Source organism: Montipora capricornis, chromosome 4 (genome assembly GCF_036669925.1).
Source record: "Montipora capricornis isolate CH-2021 chromosome 4, ASM3666992v2, whole genome shotgun sequence".
Classification (NCBI taxonomy): domain Eukaryota; kingdom Metazoa; phylum Cnidaria; class Anthozoa; order Scleractinia; family Acroporidae; genus Montipora; species Montipora capricornis.
The window spans coordinates 51,439,430-51,449,429 of NC_090886.1; the positions used below are offsets into that span (position 1 = coordinate 51,439,430).

The following is a 10,000-nucleotide window of genomic DNA, read 5'->3' on the forward strand; positions in this document are numbered from 1 at the left end:
TCGAGTGAAATGGCGGAGGACAATAGAACCATTGTCATTCCGATTAGGCATTGCTAATTAGGTATTATTATGTTCGCTTTGTTCTTTTGTTTCATGGACATAAATTCTTTCAGACCCGGTATATGAAAGACCAGTCCACTCTTCCTACACCTCAAGCATGTGATTCTCCCCTTGATCACGTGAGTGAAACCCAAGAATAGGCACAAATGCAAGGATATTTTAGGGTGTGCCCTGGCAATAGTATCATGACAAAATTCGCCTGTATTATCAGGTACGTACCTCATGCTTGCCCACATTTAGCGCACGAACCTCTGTTAACTATTGTAGGATATTGTCTTGAAGTGTATCATTTATTTTCTCATATGTAATATGGGCTAGTATGACGTTCTTTCTGTTGCTTTCATTGCAATCAGAGGGCGAAAGATGAGGAACAATGGACGACATTTCTCATCACGATATGAGCCCTTACCTTACCCACTGAATTTTTTTGTCCAAGGAAAATAATTGCGACACGACTTGCCTGCACGATTTCCAGTAAACAGGCAAGAGCGTGACAACGACAAGTGATCCTGAGTTATCGGTACAAATTTTCAGTTTATAGTGGCAGTCTGTCCATACCCGGCAGTGATTGGTAGCACCCTTTGCTCTAGCTTACGAGCAGGCTCACTATTTTGGGGCATCGATTGCAAGTACTTTGCATTTTGGCGGTGGAGCCCTCAACGCGCGAGAAAAATGGAGCAAGGAAACGTGACTTTCCCTTTCCCCATTCTTTTCCGTTCGCTCGCGGCTCCGCTCTTAAAATGCTCCATCCGAGTGATCCTGTTCCCATGCTATCTCTACTCCTTTGTAAATCTTTTTTCAGGCTTTCTTCTTAAGCAATTGCTGCTTAACTGAAAGGATCTTCAGCTTGTGCATTCCAATTTGCACACTCAAACGAGCTTTAATTGATGATTGAATCAAAATTCTCTCACAGTATTGTGAAAGTAAATCAAAGAAAAGAAAGGTTCTTGACTTGAGCAGCTTAAGATCAGCGGCTTGCAGAGGAGTTTTATGCATAATGCAGTTGACGATTGAGTCGTTCAGTGGCTGAAAGTTTGTCCCCTTCCTGCAGTTCATGTCGTCGCTACTGAATTAAATAGAACGCATTGCATAGCTATGTTACCGTTTTCTTTCTTTATTGGCAATTTTTTTAAAAGTTATTTTATGTACTCTTGTATCTACCAAGCACACTTTGAATAGCTCACAATGAAGCAAGTTACTATGAAAGTCACTCTCTCAACGAATGTTAAATGCTAAAAGCCGGCCAGTACATCGATTCCATCAGCTACAGGATTTTTTTGCAAGCTCGCAAAATTCATCCCTATTGAGGTGCTGTGTACCAGAGCTCTGTAACCAAAAGCGACGAAAAATGTCAGAATGGACGGCAGTACGTCAGCCTTCGTAACACGTTTAGTAAGAAAGTTTTGTGTCGGTCAGTTTGCAGCGCCAACTTTAATACTTAATTGAGTGTCAAGAACCCTTGCAATTTTTGTGTAGGCTTGAAACTTTCCCGCCACTTTTCTTTTTCCACCAATGAGAAGCAAAACCAGCGTTGACTGGCATGCGCGCGTTTTCCTGCTTCAAATTTGATTGGTTCGTGGTTTTGTATATGCTCTCGCAGCACTGAGTTTCGTGGTTAAAAATGGAATTTAGTATCGCTTTTACGTATGAAACAGTCAACGACAAGCTGCTCGTGCTTGTCACGAAAGCATGAAATTCCTTCCTTCTAACTTTTCCATCTCTTTTGTGTTGAGAAGTTGCCTGCTTTATGTAGATAACAGGAAAGAGACGAAACGCTGGTCACGCTGGTCACGCTGGTCACGTGAGTGAAAACGCTCAATAGGCCTTATGCATGATGACGCCATGTGCTCAAAAATTCACCACCAAACCTCGTTTGCACAAGCTTATTCACATCATCAAGACATGCATTACTGTTCGCAGGTGGTTTTTCTTTACAAGTTTGTTCCTTTGGGATTCAGCTCAAGCTAAAATTCACAAGTTTTCGAAAGTTTGATTTTCGAATTCGAGGCTTGGTGGTGAAATCAGCCAGTCAGACGTTATCACAAAGTTCTCGTATTCAATAAATCATTCGATGCTGTCAACAGAAACAGCGCTTAATTTAATTAGACTGTATTTTACGTGTGGATAAAAGCAGTTTAATCAGAGTCAGAATCTGAAAGAAGATTCTCTTGTATCTTCGCTTGCTCTGGATAAGCAACTGTTAACCAATCAGGATCAAGTAATCATACCATCTTGATTACCAAAAGTGCCCTCGTGATTACGAAAAAAAATGCGCTCCATCTCAGCCAATCAGCATTCAGTAATTTTATCTCGCATGAGATAAAATCAATTACAGCCGATAGAGGAGGTCAGGGGCAAGTAAATCCTCTTTTAGTCGAGAGTTGAAGAAATAATGACGATAACAGCAGCGAAAACGTGACTTCAAAATATAAATTTGCGCTATGGTGAAGATCTTCGCGATGAGGGAGCTTGAGAAACGACGGCGACGGCAACGTGAACGTCATCTCAAAATATAAATTTACGTTATTGTAATCACTTCGTGACTCTTTCAACCATTTTAATATAACAAGGGTGTGGTAGTTCCCAAAAAATGACATTCGTCGGAACGGCGTTTAATTTAGGGGAGAAAATGAAAATGTTTCCTCAAGTGCAGACGTCTTCATAAAAAAACCTCAAATTTGTCTATTTCACGTTGTTGTTTTCTGACGACGGCAAAGAAATGGACAAAAGTGAAAAACGCACGTGCATGCAGGGCTGGCAAAGCTATTATATTTTTTCCCACTAAATATGCAAATTTGTGACGTTCTCGTTGCCGTCGCCGTTGTCGTTACTTAAGCTCCCTATTATTTCATCTTGTTCACGATGTGCAACATAGGCGGTGTATCCTTATCACTGGCCTGGTGCGAGCGATTAGGCACTAAGCGTGTGCTTACGTTTTGGGCAAAACCTCAAGTTAAATTTGGTCATTTCACGTTGTTTTTTCGCGGAGGACGACAAAGAAATGTACTAAAATGCGTGACGTGCAGCACGATCATTTTCTTTTCTAAACCAATAATATTCTTGCTTTGTTGTCCACTCCCGCGCTTGCACGTATCTCGCAATAGCCAAATTAATAATTCAGTTCGCGTTCGATTTTTTTATCAGTTGCCTGTTTTCAATGACTGAATAGCCCTGGGTTTGCTTTCATTTGGAAGAAAGATTATCGTCTTTTTACAAGACAAAGAATACAACGAAACCATTGCAATGATGAGTTTAAATAAACGTACCTCCTTAGCCGGTCGAGGATTTCCGGAAGTTAATGAGAAATCTTCAGTTTTCACTAAACCCTGCTGAAGAGAATATGAAATAAACCAATTAGATTCCGATTCGTGTGCCTAACGCCAATCAAGGAAAACGATTGCAAGCTAATCACAAAAAACTCGTCAGTTTTGGTTTTCTTCATGACTGGTCGAGGGAACTTGAGCACGAGTTTGGCAAAGAAAGGAAGTCCCATAATTACTGTTGACGATAAACTAGGAGTAGTCGAATTGGCCCGAAATAGTTCCACAGTGCACTAATGACTTACCTGAAAAGGCGATCCCTTGCCTGGAGGCCTGATTGGATAAAGGCTTTCGCTACAACTGAATGTATTTGCTAAGACAACGACGGCTAGCAGCAATCCTAGAAGTTTGGTATGCATTTTAGAAATGACTGACTGTAATCGAAAGATATAACTAGCTAACTTCCGAGGTTTGAAACCGTAATCAAAAATTTCAGTTTAAGTACTGTTGAGGAATGAAATTAAATACGAGAAATTACGTACGGGAGGATAGGAAGAATTGTTTTCCTGTCGGAAACTAAGAGCTTTCTCCGTAAGAGCTGACTGTTTGTTTTCGCAGCCAAGTGACTCACAGGAAGCGCTAAATTAGGCTCAATTGGACGACTACGAGATCTCAAGAATGCAAAGCTCCTGCAGATCAAAACCACATTAAAACAGAAGGTTTTTAGCTCTTGAGATTTTTATTTGTTCACAAAGCCACCGAATTTTACTTAAGTGTGTGTAATCAGCTAGCTTTATCAGTTAATATTTCTTGAAAGTTATTTTCTCGGTTTTTGTGTTTGCTTTCCTCAGGAAGCAAGAGCGATGTGATGCAAACACTCAAACGAGCTTTAATTGACGATTGAATCAAAATTCTCTCACAGTATTGTGAAAGTAAATTAAAGAAAAGAAAGGTTCTTGACCTGAGCAGCTTAAGATCAGCGGCTTGCAGAGGAGTTTTATGCATAATGCAGTTGACGATTGAGTCGTTCAGTAGCTGAAAGTTTGTCCCCTTCCTGCAGTTCATGCCGACGCTACTGAATTACATAGAACGCATTGCATAGCTATGTTACAGTTTTCTTTCTTTATTGGCAATTTTTTTAAAAGTTATTTTATGTACTCTTGTATCTACCGAGCACACTTTGAATAGCTCACAATGAAGCAAGTTACTTTGAAAGTCACTCTCTCAACGAATGTTTAATGCTAAAAGCTGGCCAGTACATCGATTCCATCAGCTACAGGATTTTTTTGCAAGCTCGCAAAATTCATCCCTATTGAGGTGCTGTGTACCAGAGCTCTGTAACCAAAAGGGAGGAAAAATGTCAGAAAGGACGGCAGTACGTCAGCCCTCGTAACACGTTTAGTAAGAAAATTTTGTGTCGGTCCGTTTGCAGCGCCAATTTTAATACTTAATTGAGTGTCAAGAACCCTTGCAATTTTTGTGTAGGCTTGAAACTTTCCCGCCACTTTTCTTTTTCCACCAATGAGAAGCAAAACCAGCGTTGACTGGCATGCGCACGTTTTCCCGCTTCAAATTTGATTGGTTCGTGGTTTTGTATATGCTCTCGCAGCAATGAGTTTCGTGGTTAAAAATGGAATTTAGTATCGCTTTTACGTATGAAACAGTCAACGACAAGCTGCTCGTGCTTGTCACGAAAGCATGAAATTCCTTCCTTCTAACTTTTCCATCTCTTTTGAGTTGAGAAGTTGCCTGCTTTATGTAGATAACAGGAAAGAGACGAAAAAAAATCAAACAAGTTTTATTCCATTTTTGGTAAAACGCTGGTCACGTGAGTGAAAACGCTCAATAGGCCTTATGCATGATGACGCCGTGTGCTCAAAAATTCACCACCAAACCTCGTTTGCACAAGCTTATTCACATCATCAAGACATGCATTACTGTTCGCACGTGGTTTTTCTTTACAAGTTTGTTCCTTTGGGATTCAGCTAAAATGTACAAGTTTTCGAAAGTTTGATATTCGAGGCTTGGTGGTGAAATCAGCCAGTCAGACGTTATCACAAAGTTCTCGTATTCAATAAATCATTCGATGCTGTCAACAGAAATAGCGCTTAATTTAATTAAACTGTATTTTACGTGTGGACAAAAGCAGTTTAATCAGAGTCAGAATCTGGAAGAAGATTCTCTTGTATCTTCGCTTGCTCTGGATAAGCAACTGTTAACCAATCAGGATCAAGTAATCATACCATCTTGATTACCAAAAGTGCCCTCGTGATTACGAAAAAAATGCGCTCCATCTCAGCCAATCAGCATTCAGTAATTTTATCTCGCATGAGAATGTTCTCATGAATTTTATCTCGCATGAGATAAAATCAATTACAGCCGATAGAGGAGGTCAGGGGTAAGTAAATCCTCTTTTAGTCGAGAGTTGAAGAAATAATGACGATAACAGCAGCGAAAGCGTGACTTCAAAATATAAATTTGCGCCATGGTGAAGATCTTCGCGACGAGGGAGCTTGAGAAACGACGGCGACGGCAACGTGAACGTCATCTCAAAATATAAATTTACGTTATTGTAATCACTTCGTGACTCTTTCAACCATTTTAATATAACAAGGGTGTGGTAGTTCCCAAAAAATGACATTCGTCGGAACGGCACTTAATTTAGTGGAGAAAATAGTAATTTATCTTCAAGTGCAGACGTCTTCATAAAACCTCAAATTTGTCTATTTCACGTTGTTGTTTTCTGACGACGGCAAAGAAATGGACAAAAGTGAAAAACGCACGTGCATGCAGGGCTGGCAAAGCTATTGTTTTTTTCCCACTAAATATGCAAATTTGTGACGTTCTCGTTGCCGTCGCCGTTGTCGTTACTTAAGCTCCCTATTATTTCATCTTGTTCACGATGTGCAACATAGGCGGTGTATCCTTATCACTAGTCTGGTGCGAGCGATTAGGCACTAAGCGTGTGCTTACGTTTTGGGCAAAACCTCAAGTTAAATTTGGTCATTTCACGTTGTTTTTTCGCGGAGGACGACAAAGAAATGTACTAAAATGCGTGCAGCACGATCATTTTCTTTTCTAAACCAATAATATTCTTGCTTTGTTGCGTAGCCGTAGCCCGCGTGTTGTCAACTCCCGCGCTTGCACGTATCTCGCAATAGCCAAATTAATAACTCAGTTCGCGTTCGATTTTTTTATCAGTTGCCTGTTTTCAATGACTGAATAGCCCCGGGTTTGCTTTCATTTGGAAGAAAGATTATCGTCTTTTTACAAGACATAAAATACAACGAAACCATTGCAACAATGAGTTTAAATAAACGTACCTCCTTAGCCGGTCGAGGATTTCCGGAAGTTAATGAGAAATCTTCAGTTTTCACTAAACCCTGCTGAACAGAATATGAAATAAACCAATTAGATTCCGATTCGTGTGCCTGACGCCAATCAAGGAAAACGATTGCAAGCTAATCACAAAAAACTCGTCAGTTTTGGTTTTCTTCATGACTGGTCGAGGGAACTTGAGCACGAGTTTGGCAAAGAAAGGAAGTCCCATAATTACTGTTGACGATAAACTAGGAGTAGTTGAATTGGCCCGAAATAGGTCCACAGTGCACTAATGACTTACCCGAAAAGGTGATCTCTTGCCTATAGGACGGGATGGAAAAAGGCTTTCGCTACAACTGAATGTATTTGCTAAGACAACGACGGCTAGCAGCAATCCTAGAAGTTTGGTATGCATTTTAGAAATGAATGACTGTAGTCGAAAGATATAACTAGCTAACTTCCGAGGTTTGAAACCGTAATCAAAAATTTCAGTTTAAGTACTGTTGAGGAATGAAATTAAATACGAGAAATTACGTACGGGAGGATAGGAAGAATTGTTTTCCTGTCGGAAACTAAGAGCTTTCTCCGTAAGAGCTGACTGTTTGTTTTCGCAGCCAAGTGACTCACAGGAAGCGCTAAATTAGGCTCAATTGGACGACTACGAGATCTCAAGAATGCAAAGCTCCTGCAGATCAAAGGGAACCACCATTAAAATAGAAGGTTTTTAGCTCTTGAGATTTTTATTTGTTCACAAAGCCACCGAATTTTACTTAAGTGTGTGTAATCAGCTAGCTTTATCAGTTAATAATATTTTGAAAGTTATTTTCTCGGTTTTTCTGTTTGCTTTCCTCAGGAAGCAAGAGCGATGTGATGCAAATTAGAATATTTATTTAAATGTCCTGTTTCATTTTTTGTGTTGAGCGGCAGGCTATTTCTATTCTCTGGCTGACTTAATTGATAACTGTCCCGCCATAGTTAGGGTAAAAATGGGTTGAGGAATTGATTGGTGTCGCCGATTATGTAACTTTTTCCTAGCCAATTCCGAAGGCCGTTGTAATGGCTACGTCTCGACTGTGAGACGGTCATTTCTTGAAAAATCCAAATACTTCTAACAGAAATCTTAATTGTTACCTTCCTATTACTTTATTACATAGAGAGTGTTCCTCTACGCTTACCATTAACTAGGCTAAGCTGGCAATATTACTTACTCCCCATATCCTGCTGGCAATGAAATTTCAAATGATATCACATTTAAAGTTTTTCAATGAACCAACTGGCTACAGGACATTTGTTCGTAGGGCGAGATCGTTAGCCACAGACTCATTATTTTGGTTTGTAACGAAATTAATTAATGAAACAGGTGGTTGCCATCAAATAGATTAACGAGGGATATGCCTTTTTGTTTCAGTCTTAAATCGAATAATAAATACGTCCACTGCGTTCGAAGAATGGGTTAGTGATTTACCATAATTGGTCAAGGTCAAAGACCTTTTAGTGCAGCAAGGATAACAAGTGGAACTAGAGACGGAAAATTTTCGATCATTCGTCCAGCTTACTAGAGTTCTCGATCTAGAATTATTCCAGAAAAGTTTTTCAATTCTTGTTTCAAAAGAAACGTTGAAATACTTTGTAACTAATCATCGCTTAAAGCCATGATTTTGTACGAACACCCCCGCGTTTTCTTTGTAGGTGCTAAAGCGTTCCACTTTTTTCATTGTGGAACATTTAGGTGTTCTGTTTTCTGCGGACGATCAAGTCAAGTTTTAACGAGCTGAAACGGAGAACGTGGGGAAATCTAGCAAAAAAAACAACTTGCATATTGCGTAGTGTATTTTGTAATGATAAGAACCGATAAAGGACAGATTACGGACAAACGAGCAAATTACAGGAAGAGATCGATGTTTCTCCCACAGCCGATGCATTTACAACAGGAAAATACGCGATTTCAAAAAGTCAACAGTGCATTACGCAAGAGAGACTTAAATTCGTCGAACAGGACCGTCAAGGTCATCATGACACGTGGCCTTTTGAGCGTGACTTTGTTCCTTTGAATTGTACTGCGATCTATATTCAGCTTGTTATATTCCTCGTCACGATGCTTACAACCTAGATATTTTCGGCGTCTAGACAAGAATCAGTGAAAACCTTAACTATCTTACTTTTGATCTAGTAATTAAGCCGACCAACTCTCTATATGTATATATCTCTTACGTATTCAAAGAGTAGTAAAAAATATACAAGTTCATAAGTCAAATCTCGAAACGACAACTTCCTTAATCGCTTAGTAGTCTCAAGAATGTGACTACAATTAATAATTGCAGTCATTTCGGTTTTGCTCTGCATATTCTATCCTCTTAACGCTGCTCTCAACTTTTCTTTCCTTATACGTGATGTTATGAATTGCTATCGCGTGATTGATCCCGCTTTTGGCAGGCGTTTAGCAAACTAAGGAAGCGGAAGTGCGCCCTCCACTTTATAATTGATGCGCTTAAAAACCCCTTGATGATTATTACTTCTCTCATCGACTATTTTGGGTTTTCGTATCATATCAAGAAAAATGTGGTCACTCGTAATCTGCAAACAATTGCATTGCAAACGAAAAACAGACGGCGATGATGCTCGTGAAATTTAACGCAATTTGAAAGATGTAGCATTAGGATATGTACTGTGAGAAAGATATAGCAAAAACCGTGGGGGGAAGTAAAGCGAGAAAACTGCAATTGTATGTTTTAAAATTTTGATCACTTATTAGCCATTAAACGTAATAGCGTTACTTCTTCTCGTCGCATCCTGTGAGATCTTTTGGACAGGAAAGCTTTTGTTCTTTGAATAATTAAGACAATTACTTAGTTGTGTTTAAGAGCCTGTGGAAAAAATTAATCAACCGTCGTGATTGTTCCCTTACACAAGGCTTTCTATACATTACGTGAAACTTCTTGCGTGTGTTTGTTCTTCGTTTGGATGTCTTCTTGGCAATTAGAAGGGACAATTGAGTTTATGTGTTAACTGTAGTGTCTCTTACCCCATTAGCACATGCGCGGGCTGAGGACAGAAGCAAAGATAAAGTTTCATTTGGTTAAACCCGTTGTTCTTTGATAGAATCCTGATAGGATAATTATTACACTAACCGTTTTAACAAGACCAAAATGAAAGAGAGGACACAGGTTTTTTCATTTATTATTCTGGATACGTACATCATTCGATTTCATTCACAAAATCATGAAGTCACTGACGAAGTTTAAGAGCTCACTTTTTATTACATAAACCGGTTGGAAAATTGCCCCTCCTCTTGTCCATCGCAAGGTTAACCGTGTGTGAATCACCAATATCCATTTAAACACCTCCGCGAAAATAGAGAC

The 10,000-nt window shown here is 39.5% G+C and overlaps 1 protein-coding gene across 10 annotated transcripts in view; it reads right to left on the reverse strand.

The window, feature by feature from the left end:
* Window positions 1-10,000, reverse strand: part of LOC138047333 (uncharacterized) — a 51,431-nt gene that overhangs the window by 29,625 nt on the left and 11,806 nt on the right. For 2 of the 10 annotated variants that reach the window (XR_011131830.1, XR_011131828.1), the window contains 4 exons: window positions 6,644-6,706; window positions 3,626-4,655; window positions 3,327-3,389; window positions 1,159-1,386 (listed from right to left, as the gene is read on the reverse strand). The exons of 3 other annotated variants lie outside the window; for them this stretch is intronic. The gene's annotated coding sequence lies outside the window, so the exon portion shown is untranslated. Of the gene's footprint in view, window positions 1-1,158; window positions 1,387-3,326; window positions 3,390-3,625; window positions 4,656-6,643; window positions 6,707-6,942; window positions 9,684-10,000 lie in introns of those variants that run through there. 5 more of the 10 variants (XR_011131829.1, XR_011131827.1, XR_011131826.1 and 2 more) reach the window with 4 other exon arrangements.